Source organism: Zeugodacus cucurbitae, chromosome 6 (assembly GCF_028554725.1).
Source record: "Zeugodacus cucurbitae isolate PBARC_wt_2022May chromosome 6, idZeuCucr1.2, whole genome shotgun sequence".
NCBI lineage: Eukaryota > Metazoa > Arthropoda > Insecta > Diptera > Tephritidae > Zeugodacus > Zeugodacus cucurbitae.
Genome location: NC_071671.1, coordinates 43718940 through 43737500, shown reverse-complemented (window position 1 = coordinate 43737500; position 18561 = coordinate 43718940). Strand labels below are relative to the sequence as shown.

Sequence of the window (18561 nt, the reverse complement as noted above, 5' to 3'; positions counted from 1 at the left end):
ACACATGCACCTTATCTAAGCAGACACAGGCTTTCAGCGCGGAGACCAAATATTTGGCCACAGGCACAGCCACAATAAACACAAACCTGGTAACCCAAGTCTAAGCCGTTTCCTAGTTACCTGCAAAATTAATTCGAATGGCTTAAGTAGCAGCGCCGGTGGAAGCCAGAGGTGATAACGGTGAATTGATGCGCCTCAAGGGCGGTGTTGATGACTACAAGCGAAAGGTGAAAATGCGTGTGTGTTTGTAACAGCTGTTAGCTTAGGCTCATCAGTAAATTGCTGTTATTTTTTGTTTGTGTAGCAGTTGTGTACATACACGACAGCTGCTTGCCCTTGAATCTCACAACATTAGTCTTTCTCCAAAGTGTTGCAACAACACAAGATTTGATTGAGTTTGCAATATTTCGTTTGCTTTTATCTCGAACGGAAAGAAAAGTTGTAGTTTGTACTCAGAAATTACTCCCTTTTGCTCCTCACTAAATGTGTGTGAGTTTGACTGTGTGCTGTTAACCCAATTTTGGCAACTTTGTTTGCTTGCCAAAACTGGACTTTGTTCTTCGCAACCTTAACCACAGTTCGGTGGCTGACGAGATTAATTTTAAATTAGTTTATTTGTTGCCCAAACACACACACATACATGTATGAGTATATGTATGTATGTAAACTACAAATTTTATTTGCTTTGCCTTCAGTGGATTGCCACTTTATGTCGCTGCAACATAATTTGTCTGTCCCTTTTGTGCGATTTTCCAATTTTATAGCTGTTAAGTGCTTGTTTACAGCTGTTGTCAAAAATTTAAGCACCTACCTACATTTATGTACATATATATTGCTGTCTGTGCCACTAAACTTCTCAATGAGTGCACAACAATTTACACGCCCACGCAACTCGCTTACACATATAGACAAAGACAGCGTCGCTTTGCTAGTCTCTGCCAACTAATTTTGTGGTTTTCGTCATATTTTAGTCATCCAGTGTTAAATTTGATTTATTTGCCCACTTAATTTTAATAGGCTGCTCTTTCCGTTCGCTTAAAAATTCCAGCGAATTTACGATTTTCTTTGGCTTAACCACTGCGTTCTTGGGATTTGTGTGTAAACAAATAGTGACTAATGGCGTAGAATTGATTAAGAAATCTGGGGACTTAACAAATATTGCCAAGTAACATATAAGCTTTTGCGTTGGCGTGCAGCAAATTGTTTTATGCGATGTGATAAAAATATTGATTTTTGTTGTTGCATTGATTGTATGAAAGGTTAAGAAAGCATATTAATTAATTATGAAATTTTTACATGAACAAACATAATTCTACAATTGCCTGGTATATAAGCAATGATGGGTCTGAAAATTTCGGGGTTAAATCAATAGAATAATATGGATGAAAATTTTACCAACTTAGCAATGGCAAAAGCGAAGGTATGATCCTGTGTATTGCCATGGTGAATTGGTCCAATAATTCGGCAAAGTCGAGTCATTTGACTACAGGTACTCGATGTAAATTACGCTTAAAAACCTCAGAAACATTATCAATTACGCTTCCGCTTTATTATGCTTTGCTAAATTATATGCAAAATTTTGATCATATCTTGGTCGCTGCTGTATACTAGTCACTTGAAGGACAAACGATTTGAAAACTTCTTCGGAACGGTCGCTGCGTTTTTCGCGAATCTTGGATGAAAGCTTCAAGCAATTTAGTGGCTTTAGCAGCATGTCTCAGTGACAAATAATGTTTCATTGAAACCTTCTGTTTATGTTATATGACAAACGACTTTTCTTAATAAGAGTTTTATATTACGAATAGTTATCACAGTACATAGCATGAATCATCATCAGTGCATAGATCTCCAACATTTAACCTTTCTAGTTGCAATATCGAATTTAAATTTTCACACATGAAGTAAAAAATCTACCAGTTTTTCACAAAATTGTAATTATTGTTGGTACTTGTCAGTCTTGGATATAATATACTGCAATAAATGTATTATTTAAAATATATTATTTTTACTATTACTCCCATCAAATTTGATCGCGCAAAAACTTTACTTAGTTTCATTAAAATTTTAAGAGACAACTTATTTATGATGACTTATTTATCATGAGACAACTTATTTCATTTAATAAACTTTAATGATAACAGACACAATACATTTAAGGATTTTAAACATATGACATTTTACATAAATAGCTACTCAACTGTAAAACCTGAAATATTTTAATCAATCAAATTTAGGTATGGACATATACAAATTACATCATGAGAACAATGTATGCTTTATTTCAACTTCCTTGTCAAATAAATTCTGCTGAAAAAATTAGGCTTCAATTATAATTAAGGCATTTCTAATGGTGGTTTGCTGTTCGTTAAGTGAATTTTGAACAGCAAAACAGAAAGGATTCATTGGAAATTTGCAACAGAAACATTAGCAGCAATTTGACGCGAAGATTTCCAAGAAGGACTTGATGGCAGCAGCTTAGTAGAGTGTGATATTTTGGTTAAGGTTGTACATAGAAAGGTTCGCATTGAAATAGCTCTTAAAATAAAGGTATATTGTGTAAAAAGTTTAAAGGGAAATTTGAGAATAAAGAATTGATAGGATTTTCATATTCATATTCTATTTTCAGAAAAGATTTCTTGCTTCGTTATAAAAAAGAACAAAAAAAAAACTACAGAAATAATTTAAATTTTAAATTAATTCGAAAATGGTTTGAAGACATATTTATGTGAATTTAAATACAAATTTAAATATAAATTTTCCCAAATTTAAAATTTCATACTCTTTAATAATAAATCTCATGAATTTTATCGATGAAAATTTTAATTAAAATCTAATCAAATGACATGTCAAAAATTTGCTTTTAGTGATAAAATCTGTCAAAACTACATGCGTTTGCTGTGTGTTTACGTAAGAACAGGTATGGACAGTTGGCAAAGGTGCACCACTGCGTATGCGTTACCAAGGAACATTGGTATATTGCAATCATGCTGTTCGCAGTTAGAAATATGCATTTGGTAGAAGCTCATGCTTTTGTTTTTGCAGACTAAATGTCTGCAAAGAATTAAAGACAATATGGGAATGATGCAATATCGCATATAGAAGAGAAGAGGCCTACATAGGTTTTTTTTTTTTTTTTTTTATAGTAGGGGGAAGCATCGAAAGCCGGAGTGCGGAACTTTAATCCGCTAAACCTAACCTACTCCCAACACAAGACACTCCCACGGAACCACCGGATTAAGTATTACTTCGTGGGAGTGACTAGACTTTTTAAGTCTCCTCTATAATGCGGACTGACTGACGCCTAATCTGTTCTAAATGTCTAAGTTCTGTCATAATAAAAGCTGTTGCGTCGCTAACAGCTTTCCATTTATCGGGAGACTGACACATGAGTGCAGTCAAATTTTCCACCATTAAACTACCTCCTAGGGCAATTTTAAGCCTATCTCCTGTACTTAAAAATCGGGGGCACTCAAAAAATATGTGTCCACAGTCTTCTATGGACTCTGTACACATCGGACAATACGGACTAGTGTCATGACGGAATTTATATAGGTAGCTTCTGAAGCATCCATGACCACTTAATAATTGGGTCAAGTGGAAATCAAGGTCCCCATGCTGTCTATTTATCCACGAATGGATGTCAGGTATGAGTCTGTGGGTCCACCGTCCTTTAGTTGAGGTTTCCCACCGCTGCTGCCACATTGTTATGCTCTTATTTCTCTCGTCTCTCTTTTTGGTTTCTGTTATTTCTGAGAGTTCGTTTAATCTTGCGAATTCGTCACCCTGGTTGTCTATGGGCGGTATGCTTGCCAGTACTTCAGCCGCTTCGCTGGATATAGTGCGGAAAGCACTTATTACTCTTATTGCTGAGAGTCGATGTACAACATTTATTGGTTTTGCATACGCTTTTATGTCTAGCGCCTGGACCCATATTGGGGCCGCATATAATATTACGGAGCTCATGGCTTTTGCAATTAAAAAACGCCGGCTGGAACGCACGCAGCCTCTATTTGCCATCATTCTTGATAAGGCGTTATAAATCTTATTTGCTTTATTTGCCGTGTACGCCAAGTGTTCCTTGAATTTAAGCTTAGAGTCTAATATTACCCCTAAATACTTTAACTTTGGCTGTGAAATAATCGCACAATCTCCAATAGTTATGGTTATTTTTTCCTCAAGTTTCCTGGTACTTATAAGCAATACTTCTGTTTTGTGCTCCGCCAGTTCCAAGCTCATGGAAGAGAACCATTGGCGCAGACCATTTATATACTCATTACATTTGTTCTGAAGGTCACGGAGCTGTTTAGATACTGCTACCACAACAAGATCGTCCGCGTATGCAACTAGTTTTACATTTTTTGGTTGTTGTTTTCTCAGCACACCGTCATACACGAGGTTCCATAAGAGCGGACCTAAAACAGAGCCTTGTGGGACTCCACTAGAAATAGAGTAGCTCTTAGTTCCTTCGTCGGTGTCGAAGATCAATCTTCTGTTTTCAAAATAGCTCATAATAATATTTATCAAGTATTTGGGGGCGCGTATTGTATATAATGCTTTGAATATATTTGCCCACTTTGCTGAGTTGAACGCATTCTTTACATCCAGGATAATCAGCGCACAATATTCTTTTGTACCACCTTTCCATCTTTTGCCACTTACTGCACATTTTGCAGTGTCAACGACTTCTCTTAGCGCGTCGATAGTGGATCTCTTTTTTATGAAGCCGTATTGTCTCTCTGATAGTCCTCCGGCTTCCTGAATTGCAAGTTCCAAGCGGTTTCTTATTATGTTTTCGTACACTTTCCCTATTGTGTAGAGCATACACAGAGGTCGGTACGATGATGGTTCTTCAGGTGGTTTCTTTGGTTTTGGAAGTAAAACCAGACGCTGAACTTTCCAGGGGTCGGGGAACACCCCTTCTTTTATACATGCGTTGTACATTTTAGTAAACAGGGTGGGATTTGAAGTTATGGCTACCTTGAGGTCTATTATAGAACCTTTATTACCTTTCTGATATGTGTTTTTTGTACCGCTATTTATTAACGTAAGGTTAGTTTGACTCAAAAACTCTAAAATTAAGCGCCCACGATGGTTTGTACTTCTGCTGCCCCAAGCAGTAGACCATGCATTAAAATCACCTGCTATTATTATAGGCGTTTTGCCTCTAATTTCCAGAGACAGCTCAAGGAGAAAGTTTTCAAATTCCATGGTTGATGCGCTGGGGCGAGCATAGCAACTTACAAAATAAATACCAGATATATTCGCCCATGTGAAGCCAATTTGAGCTCCTCTGGAGCATGAGGTGATAGGTTTTCCTTTGCAGGACCATATCGCCGCCTTCCCACTTATGTCCGTGATCCAAGTGTTTTCCGAGCGCTGAGTATATTGTTCGCTCAATAAAGCAATATCGATATTATTCTCAAACAGCGTCTGTTTTAGCAGTTCTTGTGCTGCAGCGCAATGATTTAAATTTAGCTGCAAAATCTTCATTTTCGCAGTGATTTGGACAATTCTATGTACTTGGGGCAAGTCGTGCCCAAGACTGAGTGATCTCCTTTGCAAAGCATGCAGCTTGGAGCGTTAGTGCATATCTTTGCAACATGACCCCCATTTCCACATCGTGTGCAGAGGGAAGACATGTCAATCGGGTTGCAGCATGTTCGTGCCATGTGACCTAGTTGGAAACACCTAAAACATCGAGGAATAGGGGCATATTCTCTAAGGCGACAAATTGACCACCCAATCTTAATTTTGCCAAGCTTCAGTGCCGTTTTGGCATCCTGAGCACGAAGGCACACCAGAGCTATTTGTGTGCCGCTACGCGTTTTTCGAATATTTTTAATATTTGATTTCCCTATGTCTTGGAATCCGCACTCCTTTTGCAATGCTTCGCAAATTTCTTCAGGAGTGGTAATTTCATCCAAGTCCTTACATACTATAGTAACGTTGTGGGTCTTAGGCTGTATACGGCCATTTCTCCGACCACTTCCTCTAGGGCATTTTGAAAAGTTTCCGCTCTTTTATCCGCTTGGTTTTTTAGCTCAAGTAACAGGTCTCCTCTAAGTGTTTTCCTAATGTATGTCACATTCGAACCCAATTCTTCGAGCTCGCTATTGCTTTTTATTTTACGCAGGATATCAGCATAAGAAGCTCCCTCTTTTTTTGCTAAAATGATAGCGTCTGGTTTCAGCCTTATTTTTTTCTCTATTGGCCTCCTCTTCTTTACCACGTCCACCCATTTTTCACCTGCGCTGGATTTATTTCCAGAGGTATATGCCTGTGGTAATTTCACGGCCTCGCTGTATGTTGCCTGTGATTTTTCGATTATATTTTTAGGCTTCTTAGTTGGTGGTAATTGGCCTTGTAACTCCCGCAGTCTTTTTGGGGTAGTTGCCTCTTTAATTTTAATTTTTAATTTTGGAGTTCCTCCTAAAAGGATTCTCCGGTGTTCGCCCAACACCATTTTCAGAGGCCATACCTCAGTAATCAAAATGGTTGGGAACACCTGTCAATAGGTACGTTCAGTTCCTAACGCTAAAACTCTGCTTATATTTCCAATGGTTGGCATACATAGGTATATACGAGTATAAGTAGACGAATTTGTATATACGCAAGTATACATACTAAAGTGGTAGCGAAAACTACCTCAAGCATGAAACTTCCCATTGATGAGAAGAAGCAAATCTCGACAAGTCTCCAAACAATTTTCATAACATGAATCAGAAGTTTCCATGAGCCTTTGATTCATTCTATGTGCAAACACATATGAAGTTGTACTCACTATCAATATGTATTCAGTAGACAAATGTATTAAGATTATTGTATATATTTATGTTATATACGCACATATAATTGCTTTGATTCGTGGAAACACCGACTGGCTCTTTGTTGCACACGCACGGCACCGGAGACTGGATTTCCGCCCGGTTGACTTAATGCATTTGACGGCACTACTCTCGCTTGAACTCTTCTATGGTATGTGTGTATGTGTTTAATGCAGCATTTGGGCATTTCCATAAGTGAGTGGTGGCATATTGCATGTTCTAATAAACTATGTACACCGGAAAGCACGGGAGATTTTGAGTGATGAATTATATAGCAGCTTTTATGGATTAGCAAACCTATTAAATGAAGACTTATTAATACAAAGTTGAATTTGAAGATTAAGGAATTTAAATTTTGAGTACCATTAAAACTATTATTGGCTTAATTAAGTATGACAATATGTGTACAGCTTTATTTATTGTAAGAGAATATACATATGTATGTTTACATACTAACTTATTTCTCTTTATTTTCCAGAAAATTAATGCAGAATGGCAATGACAGCATAAGCCACAACTAAATGAAATAAACTGGTGAGTGATGAAATTTAATTAATTCAATTTAGTTAAAAATGTACACTGAAAATAATAATTAAGATAAATTTCAATGCGCTGATTCTGATAAAATGATATAAAACCCAAGGAAACACTCACATATCGCAAATTATACTAAGTATTTTTCGAACTTGGAGAGTCAATATCTTAAACAGTTTCGAACTTGAAAAATGTATTTTGTATATATTCGAAAATCTCCGAAATTGAATATTTAATATTTTAGATATTTTCGATAATTTTCGAAATTGAAACTGAATATTTTTAAAAATTTTCAAACTTAGAAACTATATTCCATATATTTTCGAAATTTTTCGAACTTGAAATCTTATAATTTTGGATATATTCAAAAGTTTCGAACTTGAAAATTCAAAATTTTAAATACTTAAATATTTTCGAACCTGGAAACAACATTTTATATATTTTCGAACGTGAATTTAAAACTCAGTATTTTAAACATTTTCGAAGTTCGAACTAGATATTTTAATACACTAGTTATACTTTAAGCATTATTCACCTACTTAGATAGCCAATTTCCACTCTAAAGTAAAATAAATGCCTCTCAGTAACACCCTCTTCAAACAGAGTTAAATAAAATATCGCTTTACTACATTTTGATTACGTCACTTCCGTTTATGGCGAAAATATTAAGTGACACTGCCGAATGCCTGCTAAGACAGCTGAGATTTTTACAACAACTCTCACAGGCATTAATTCGGCAGCAGCCACATACAGGCCGCACAGACATTCGATTAATTTTTCATTTGTCAACGTCAGCAGGAAGGGTGGGGTGGAGTGCCAGACGCTATTGTGGGGTCTCATAAAACGAAAGCATTGCTGTGTGTATATTGAGTTCAGTGCTTCTTCGCAGTTGAAAGTTGAGTTGCTGCTGTGAATACTGGTGGTATTTAATGGCCATCACCGCTGCCATGTAGCTGTCGCGTTTCTGCCTTCTCGTTGAAGTTGGCGATACTTAAGCGTAAGGGTGACTCCTATGACAGCTTCACTTTTACTTTTATTCAGAGGGTTTATTGGAGTTTTCGTATAGCAGGTGAAGAGCAATGCTTTACCTTAAATTCATTTCGAAATGAATATTTCGATATTATTTAAGGGCAAATATACTGAATTAAATGATGTTAGATAGGAGTACTGGGTGCTCATCCCAAAGTTCTAAAGTCAACGATATGTAAGGAAGTATTTTATCGCTTTTGGCCATCCGGACTATTACTATACAGGGAATATTAGTTGAAGTTAGTACAATATAAGAAAACGGGGACAATTTTTCATCTTTAGCTGGATCTCTTTACGGGAGACATACTCAAATTAGAAAAACATACCTTAGAAATTCAGAAGAGGTGTTGATCTTTAGTCAAAGGTAATTCATACCACAGGAAAATTCACCCGAGTTCTCGTTTAAGTGAGATTCTAAACTGGTTTAGGTATACTTACTATACTATACCTAATATTATAATATTATTGCCCAATCTCCCGCAGGCTAAGTAATTCAAAAATAATAATTTAGAAACAGTTGGAATTATTTTATTATAGTCTTCCCGCCTAATAGGCTCAAAATTTAATATTCATCAGCAAATTGTCAAAAGCAAGAATTTTCCCAGGAAAAGCGAAAAGCACATTAAATGAAAAGTAAAAAAAATAAATATTTCCAATTCACTTAACGCAAATATTTTCTCTTAGCAATTCAAGGTAGAATTTATACTGACGAATTCATTTCAATCAAATTGAAATATGTCACGTACTCTTTTAGCAAATCAACCTGAAGAGTGAATATTTTTCCATATCAATAAAGGCGATATTGAAGAAAATTATGCACATAAATACGAATTCAAACGTTTTCAATTGCCATAAGTTGACTTGCCTACGCGACGCGTATATAGGAAAATGTATATATGAGTGTGTTTCACATGCAAATTATTGAGCCTTTGTGCCGAGCATGGCAGAACGAGTGTGAGTATCTAACTGCTAATGCGGCATCACAAAGCTAATGCGTGTCTATGTGCGCAAAGAGAAATATTTGTATATATGTATATATATGTCTTACGTAAGTCAAAGTACACCAGCATTTTCACAAAAGCATGAGAAGAGTTCGAAACATAGAGAACCCACACCCAAACTTGCCCCGAAATGACTAACTCGCATGTGTGTGCGTGCAGATAATCGACATTCCAGCTTTGTGACACACAACTTTTCGCCATTCCGCGGTTGCTAAAATATTCCGCCAAACTTAAATTAAAAGATATTTAGCATTTATTTGGTATTAAAGGCGTGTGAGTAGATAAGGGTGTAGCAAGTGGGGGTGTAGGCATGCTTTTTGTACCCACTGTACTAATAATGGATTTTTTTTTAAGAAAATAAACTTTGTTGCAGATAAATTTGCAAATAAATATTGGAATTATCTGCAGAATTAAATCTTCGAACCCAGACCATACAACAAACAGAACCCCAAATTGATTCGAAGAAAGCAAATTTTCATTTCAAAGTCTTTTTGCATATTAATGCCCGAAGCAAGTATTTATAACATTATGTACTACCATTCTAATTTCCTGCATTGGGTTTAAAAATTAAATATACACAATATAATATATATAACTACAAACACACAAAGAAGTAAATGCGAAATAGAATATGCATAATATACCCCACTGTATTCAAGCCGTGGAAGGCAAAGTACAAAGTTTTATCGAAACGGAAGTACACACGTGCGCACAGCGGGGTGTGTGTGTATATGTGTTTGTGCGAAATTTGTGAAATTTTTGATCAACCTCATAACCGGAACAAATTGTTATAAAGGTAGATTTGCATCGATGGTGGATTAGCGTGAATGTTGGCGCAAGTGCCAAGGGGCCAACTGCGCGCTTCCTTACAAGTCGTTTAATGTTATATACAGATGTATATAAATATACTCTTCTTCATTTAAAATGTTCAATATTATTGATGTATATTAATCCGGAGTTTGCGTGCATGTGTATCAGGAGAATTGAACATGCCAGGCTGCTAGCTTTAACCGCGAATATGGTATATTGCTTTTGATATGTGCGTATATGTGAATATATTTCAATATACTCGTATATTCACATATTAAAGTTTTAATGTTTAAGACGTTTAAATATTTGTTTTTGAATTTTTTAGGCGGAAAAAATACACCAAGTAGGGAACTAGGTAAATATATCTTCATATATTATATTATGCGTTTACTCAAAACTATACGAGATCAGGGTGATGAGTCTGTCCGTCTGCCTGTGCAAGAGATATCTTAAACTCTCGTAAACTACTGGAGCTATATCAACCAAACTCTCTAGAGTTTTTTTCTTTTAGGAACTCCCTTATACAATCCAAAAATGTCGAAAATCGGATTATAACCAAGTCTAACTTCCATACAAGGCTATATTGAAAACTACTAAAAATTATTTAATTAAGGAAGGAAAAACATTAGAAAACTTAAATTTCATCTTAAAGAAGGTAAAGAAGGGCTGCATTTAAATTGATATACAAAATTATAAATGGGCGTGGTTCCGCTCACTTATGGGTAAAAAAAAAATCTCCGAAACTACTCGACCAATTTCAAAAAAAAATCCGGTTCATAATATCCTCCCAGCTTCCCAATTATGTGTTGTCAAAATAGTCCAAATCGGTTCAAAACCACGCCTACTTCCTATATACTAGAACTTTGAAGTCGATCTGAATAGTTTACTCTGCAATGGTAACAGCACTTTGTATAAATGTTGCATTTACGAGGGCTGCTATATATATTTCTCTCCTAATAATGAAAATAGGAATATTTATCAACAAAAATGGTTTTATTGTTTTTCAAAATATTCTCCATCAAGATTTATACACTTTTGCATGCGCTCAAACCAATTTTCGAAGCACTTTTTTGAGCCTTTTTTTGAGCGATTGTCAAATTGTGCGGGATCCAACGAGAAAAAACCTTTTTTACGGCCAGGTGTTCATGCAATATCGAATGTATGCTGGTGGGAGAAATGCATAGGCATGCCTCTATCTGAAGGTATGTTACATGACGGTCTTGCATTATCAGTTCACGTACGGCATCGATGTTTTCTGGCACAACGGCTGTTTTTGAACGACCTTCACGGAATTCGTCTTTGAGCGAGCGTTGGCCACGATTGAATTCGTTGTACCAGTTTTTCACAGTGCTATAGGATGGTGCTTCATAGCCATACAAAGATTTTAGTTCATCAAAACGTTCTGAGTGATGTTATGCTAAAAAAATGTCAAACTTTCCAATGGAAATGTCAGATTGCACCTGGCAACACTTAGTGTTGCCTAGACCAGAAATATATATAGCAGCCCTCGTATAGTGTGGCACCCACTTTATATAAATAGTCGAAATCGGACCATAGGTTTTCAAGGTCCCATATATCGAACATGAGGACATCAGTGCTTCTGATTTTTTTTACCGAAAATATAGGGAAGTCTATCCGATATTTTGAAGAAATTTGTAGGTAATATTTTTCTTCTAATAATATGTCCCCGTGCCAAAAGTGGGTTAAATCGGGTCATAACCGAACTTTACCCTTCCTTACTTGTTTCGGATTCATTTTATAAAGAAGGACGTTAATTTTTCATTTTTATAAAAATTTGTTTGTAAAAAAATTACCTTTTAATATTGTTTTACAACAAAGATATGATATATACGAATTCGACGAATTGCACTTCCGAAATTATTTCAAATATTCAAATATTGCTCTATATATTTGTTTTACATCCCTCTGTCGCTTATTAATACTATATTGAGTGTTATAAGTATAAATACTCTCTCTTGAAGAAAAGCTGTACTGGGTTATAATGGAAAGTAAACAAATAGATAAATATGAGCGTAAAGGACCGTATTCAAAATATTGGCCGACGATAGCTTCTACTTTTGACCATCTTTCTGGCAGCATGCGCATTCCGTGCAAATGTTGAGAATTCGGCTCAAAAAGTAACATTTTTTTCAGTGGAGAATAAGTTTGGGATGCAAACAGATCTCTACAAATATTATGTTGGGTTAATATTGACACAAATGTCCAAGATCGATATAAAACGATTTAATCTATTTATTCTACCAGTGCTTGACCCTAGAGACATCTATTGGAAATCGGCGGAAGCAAACAATAGTAGACCTAATATTTTCAAAAAATGTTTCTCCTACACCGCATTTCAAAATGTCCATTCATTTTTGTCTCAATTGTAATTGAGTAAACCTCAACATGTCTATGTGTATATCACACCAACGAACTAAGTACCAGTTCATTAACACTAATAAAATTTGAAATCATTTATGTTAACCTAAGCACTTCATGCATACGTACAGTACAAAATTGCATTTTTCTATTTATGCATTGCGGGCAAATATTAGTTTCATGTGCCAACGCAAAAGTTGCGTATACGCCACCGCCGCAAACGCTTTGATTCATCGACAAAATGTTCGATGCTGAAATGTGAATTTTAATTAGCAAACACTTGCATACATTCGGTGATAGATGCGATATTTGCGCGCCAGAATTTATTTATCTAATGAAATTTCAACTATATTATTTACTCACAATTAATTTCAAATGCATACAGTCAGCGCACTCTGAACCAATACCAGTTAACTGCAAAGCAAATAAGCTAAATTATGCGCAGCGCCGGAAGTTTAATTGCAAATTTCGATGATGTAAGCGCACAGTGTTGATCTAGCAACTATAGCTGTACAATTTGAATTTATTTTGATGAGATGTAAATGTAAAATAAACAGTTGAGTAGTGTTTTAGGAGCTGATACGCGCAGTTACTTAAAGCAAATATGCATATTTAGTTTTGGAAATGTAATCAGCTCTCAATGTACATATTACTACAGTGAAGATATTAAATATTTTCAAGCTTATTAGTTATTTCACTGAATTATAAACCCACTTTCCCCCGCTCACTACTATTTTTTTTCTTTAATTATCTTGTGTTCGGGCTTCTCTTAATATATTCCCTGGAACCCAATTCTTGTCGAAAACTTCCAAAGTGCATCAGTCAAAACTTTTTAAATTTAACGCTTGGTTGCCGCACAGAAAAAAGGAAAGAAAGGAAAGAGAATATGCACGCGTAGCAATTGAGAGCATTCGTAATTGGCGCGAAGATGAGGGGGAAGTTCGAGAAGGCAACGGAATATGAATATTTAATACCAACAAGAATGTGTGTGTAAAGCATGTCGACGCGCATATCTTTGCCGAACTTAACTTTGCTGTATTTATTTATGTGACATATGTATGTATGTGTACACGAAAGTATAAAGGAAGTGCAATTCTTTGGGTGAAGAGACAACTTTAAGCTCGAGTATTATAAGAGAATATATAAAGTAAACTTTTTGGTATGAAGTCAGTAAGATCAGAATTTCTTGGAAAGAATACTTTTTACTTATTATAACAAAGCTCCTCATTTTAGAAGTGTGCTTATTAATCACGCTGTTCTTTGTATGAACAAATTTTAGCAGAGAGCAAAATTCCGCGAAATTTTCAGTTTTAATAATGAATTAATTAAGATTTAAGAGTCATTCTCGCATACTCTGATAACTAAATAACTAACAACAAAACAACAACAAAAAAAATATTAATAAAGCATTGTATAACCATTTTAGCTGTCACAACAAACTCACATGACAGAATATAACAAAGTGAAACTACTTACTTATCTATGAGTGTATGTGCGCACTATTTGCACATTAATTTTAATTTGACTCGAAAGGAGATTAATTCCTTAAAAGATTTGCAGCGCCAAAGCAACAAAATAAATGCGAGATTAGCAAAATAATGAAGTACTGCTGCTGCCGGCCGTGTGTGGGAAGACGAAAAAATGGGAAGCGCCAATAAGGAGTGCGTGTGCAGCTGATAATGCGAACTTATAACGGCATATGTGTACGAACAACAAAGTTCATATGTTCGCTTATCACCGCACACAATAAAATCTGGCTTAGTGCGACTAAAAGACTTTTTGACACTTTTGCTTATTTTATTTATGCGTTTATTTTTGTGCTGCCGAGAGAACTTTTATACTCGTAAATAAGCAATAAACTTAACAAAATTATCACAGCGAGCATGGACCGCAATTAATTTTCGGTCAACATGAATGTATATGAGGATGTATATGTGAGTTATGGTGGAGGGTATGTATGGTGTAGAGCAACGCACTCTCAAAGCTCATGCGTAGGCATATTGCTTCGTGCAGTATACTAGATAATAGCTCAGTGGCGGCTGCTTGAGGGATTTGATGAAGAGTTTGCTTCTTTTGATGATTTTTGTTGTGATGGTTATTACTACAAACCAGAATAGTCAACCGGGGATATTAATATACACATATTCTCATGCAAACTTTATTAGTCTTCCGTAAATCCGTAAAGGCATATTTTTAATATTAAATTAAATTAAATACTTTAAAATGGGAGTAAATTTTGTATATAGGGTGGCTGATATAGAGTGTTTTTAAGATGTGATTGTGATTTTTACTGTAAAAGATGATCGAAATTAGGTGCCTTTGGAAATAAATGAATGAATTAGTGTTCACTTTTGATTTACGTCACTTTTCTTTTTAAAAATGTGTTGAGAAAACCGCGAAATTCCAATTCCAGCAATGCACACATTTTCTCCATAGTGATATGATAACCACTATTGCCAGCAAATTACTAACGCGTCAGAGTGTCAATTTTAATAACTTCACTTCATTTTCATAGAATGGTATGTTTTTTACTTCAAAATTGGTATCAGTATCTACGACTACCCTCTCTTTGTCGCCAGTAATCTTTCCGGACCATACAAGGAGAGAGTAGATACGAAAGTAATTCAAAGCAATGACATCATTTCATTCAATGTGCAGTACATCGACATCTGCATTGCGCAGACCTCTTTCAATATTGTGCTTAACAGGTGCGTTTTATACCGCTCTAGAGTCTGATATCTTTATCATTTGCATTATCATATTTTCAAAATAATTTTGTGCATTTTTTATATTCTGGTATCTACCATCCTCCACTACGTTCATCGTCTTCTGTAAAGAATTTATAAAATTACTTCCCAGATGTTTCATCTATCGCAAAATTAGGCTATACGTTAGTCTTTAAAAAATATATATATTTTTTCTCTGACAATTTTTTTTTTTCGAAGAACGGTACATCTTATAAAATTTGAATTGCTCGACAGATTTGCAATGAAGTGACTTTGGGAGGTTATGTCTGTCTAGAGAACACATGTTGTGGTTGTCGTAGTAGCGGTATTTAACATTAACCAAATAATTTTGACCGACTTCCATTGCAACATAGAAAAAACACATATCATATTAAGTCTAAGTGAACGGTAAACATATATATAAATATAAAATACTCAAATCGCCTAGAGTTCCTTTTGGAAAAACCTCTTATATCCGCCAGTGCTTTCAGAAAGAAGAAAGAAGAATTTCAACTGCCCACCACGTAATTTTGGTATACAGTTACATTTCTGTAACAGTTAACATATGCAAACACCACGCGTACGTGTTGTTTAATATAAATGGCTATATTTAGCCACTGGCCTACACGGCGTATATGGCAACAAAAGCCTTGTCACCACAAATGAACTGAAGTGGCTTAATACGTAATTATGCTGTTTTGCTACGCATTGCTGTTGTTTTTTATGCCATACGGATATAATGTTACAATAACGGTACTTTTTTTTTTGGTCTACAAATACACAGCTACAACGACAATTAAGTCCATAATTAAGTTCCGTCATAAATATAGATTTAGAAGTGGCTTAGCTTAGTGGAAAGAACGCATGAAAAACACAGGAAACAAAAGAAATATTACTGTAATGAAAGCAAAGCCAAAAAGCGGATATATAAATTACACAAAACAAAAAATACAACAACAGCGAATTACAAATGTCGTACAATTTAATGTGGACTAACAAATTTATGGACGGTCAGTTGGCTTATGCTGAGTGGTCGGCAGTGGTTTCCTCTTTGGGTATACACAAATGTATGTGTGTGTTTGGCTATCACAGCGCAGCGGTCTAACTGAGACGCCTAAAGTATAATTCAATGTCAAGGTGGACACAATCAATCAGCGTCAATTTGATATATATTCGTGTGAGTGTGAGTAGTAAATGTGTGCTTGGGAACGGAATTGATGTGCGGTGGGGTGGGGGTAAAATACTAGGAAAAGGTTAGCTCAAAATTGACAGTTACATATTTCAAAATTAGTTGAAATCCTCCTGTGGATATATAATAAAGGGAAAAAGAGAAAAATAAAATAAATAGACTATGTGTTAGGATGCCACACCCATTTTTATACGCGGCGACAAAGTGGATTGAGCAGCAACGATAACTAAAAGTGACACTTCTACACATATTACTGGTACAAATATATGTATAATTTATATGTATATGTGTGTGCTCAGCAGCACCTGCTTGTATCCCAAAAAATCACTTAAGTCCACCCACATTGTCGGCTGCAACACACAAATCACTTACCGAGTACCTCACCTGTCCATAGTTTGCAAAGAATAAAAGAATAATAACAAAACGTTTCAAATCGCCCGCCGGTCATCAGGCGCAGAGCGACCTAGACATAATAAAACACGAGAAGGCAAGGCAGCCAGCGAAACACAGCCGTCGCCTATGAAAATTGGTAAAACTTGCGCACTCAAACAATGTCACCGTTCATTTATTTTGTTTGAAATATTGATGGCTTAAAAGGGTTCAACGTAAAAAATTCGACCATACGAACACATGCCACGCACACACACAGCCACACACGTGAAAGCTTAAACACATATAAATATATGTATTTAAGCCTACATCCAGCCATATGTGAGTAAGTGAAAAGCTTTTAGCATGAAATTTTGATGAAAAATCGTTGGGTTTGACCCTATCGGCGTTAACTGGTGAGCGACGCTGTGCCACACTTGGCTGCCAGTTAACTGTTGTTGTGATGAAAGTTGTTGGCATTAAAGGCATAAATACATTAGATTGCGAAGAATGTCAAAAAATTAATAAAATATGCACACATTTATGCATGCCAACATATATGCATACTGAGATAAATCTTTATACACATTCTGCGAAAAATCTAATAAATTTTTGCTCAGCGATTGTTAGTCGATTGGAATTTGATAAATTGGGATTTATTGCTTAAGAATAAACAAAAAGTAGAATCGAACTATATTGAAAAACAGTGGAACTTCCATAACTCGAACTTCTTTTTTTCTATTCAATGCTTTAAAATTTACTTTTTAAATAATCGAGGCAATATTTGGTATAATGTGTCAAAAGACTTCAATTTTATTAGTTAATCATTTCTTTGAAATAAATTAAAATACTCGATTGTTAATAAAATCATAGAGCAACTCTAGAAGTGTCTACTACAGTTCGTAGCTGGCGTGTGATATGCCGTTTTATAGTGGTTAAATATCTTTAACACACATGCCACTCCAATAAACTAACACTCTGGTATTTTTTTCCCTCTGTGGAATAAGAATTTTGTTAATGGACCTGACAATTTTAAAAGATGTGGATATAATTTTAAAAACATATACGTCTGCCATACATCTTAGAACAAGCAAACTCTAGATCGCCAGATCCATATTAAGATATGACACACTACCCCATATTGCAATTTCTATTATTAGCTGAGGGGAAGTGAAGTGACATTTCTTCATTTTTATACTCTCGCAACAAAGTTGCTAGAGAGTATTATAGTTTTGTTCACATAACGGTTGTTTGTAAGACCCAAAACTAAACGAGTTAGATATAGGGTTATATATACCAAAGTGATCAGGGTGAAGAGTGGAGTTCAAATCCGAATGTCTGTCTGTCCGTCCGTCTGTCTGTCCGTCCGTCTGTCCGTCCGTGCAAGCTGTAACTTGAGTAAAAATTAAGATAAAAAGATAAGTCTTTTTTAGCCACTTCTTAATACAGTCCAAAAATGAAAGAAATCGGATAATATCCACGCCCACCTCCCATACAAAGGTTAGGTTGAAAATTACTAAAAGTGGGTCAACTCACTAACGAAAAACGGCAGAAACACTAAATTTCACATAAGAAATGGCAGATGGAAACTACACTCAGATTTTTTTCCAAAATGGAAATGGACCCACTTATGGGTCAAAAACCATATCTCAAGAACTACTCGACCGATTTCAATGAAACTTGGTTTGTAATAGTTTCCT

The 18561-nt window shown here is 35.6% G+C and overlaps 1 protein-coding gene across 4 annotated transcripts in view; it reads left to right on the top strand.

Moving 5' to 3' along the window:
* LOC105219032 (zwei Ig domain protein zig-8) overlaps nucleotides 1-18561 on the top strand; it is a 243943-nt gene that overhangs the window by 73728 nt on the left and 151654 nt on the right. For all 4 annotated transcript variants that reach the window (XM_054233435.1, XM_054233434.1, XM_054233432.1 and 1 more), the window contains one exon: nucleotides 7303-7358. The gene's annotated coding sequence lies outside the window, so the exon portion shown is untranslated. The remainder of the gene's footprint in view (nucleotides 1-7302; nucleotides 7359-18561) is intronic.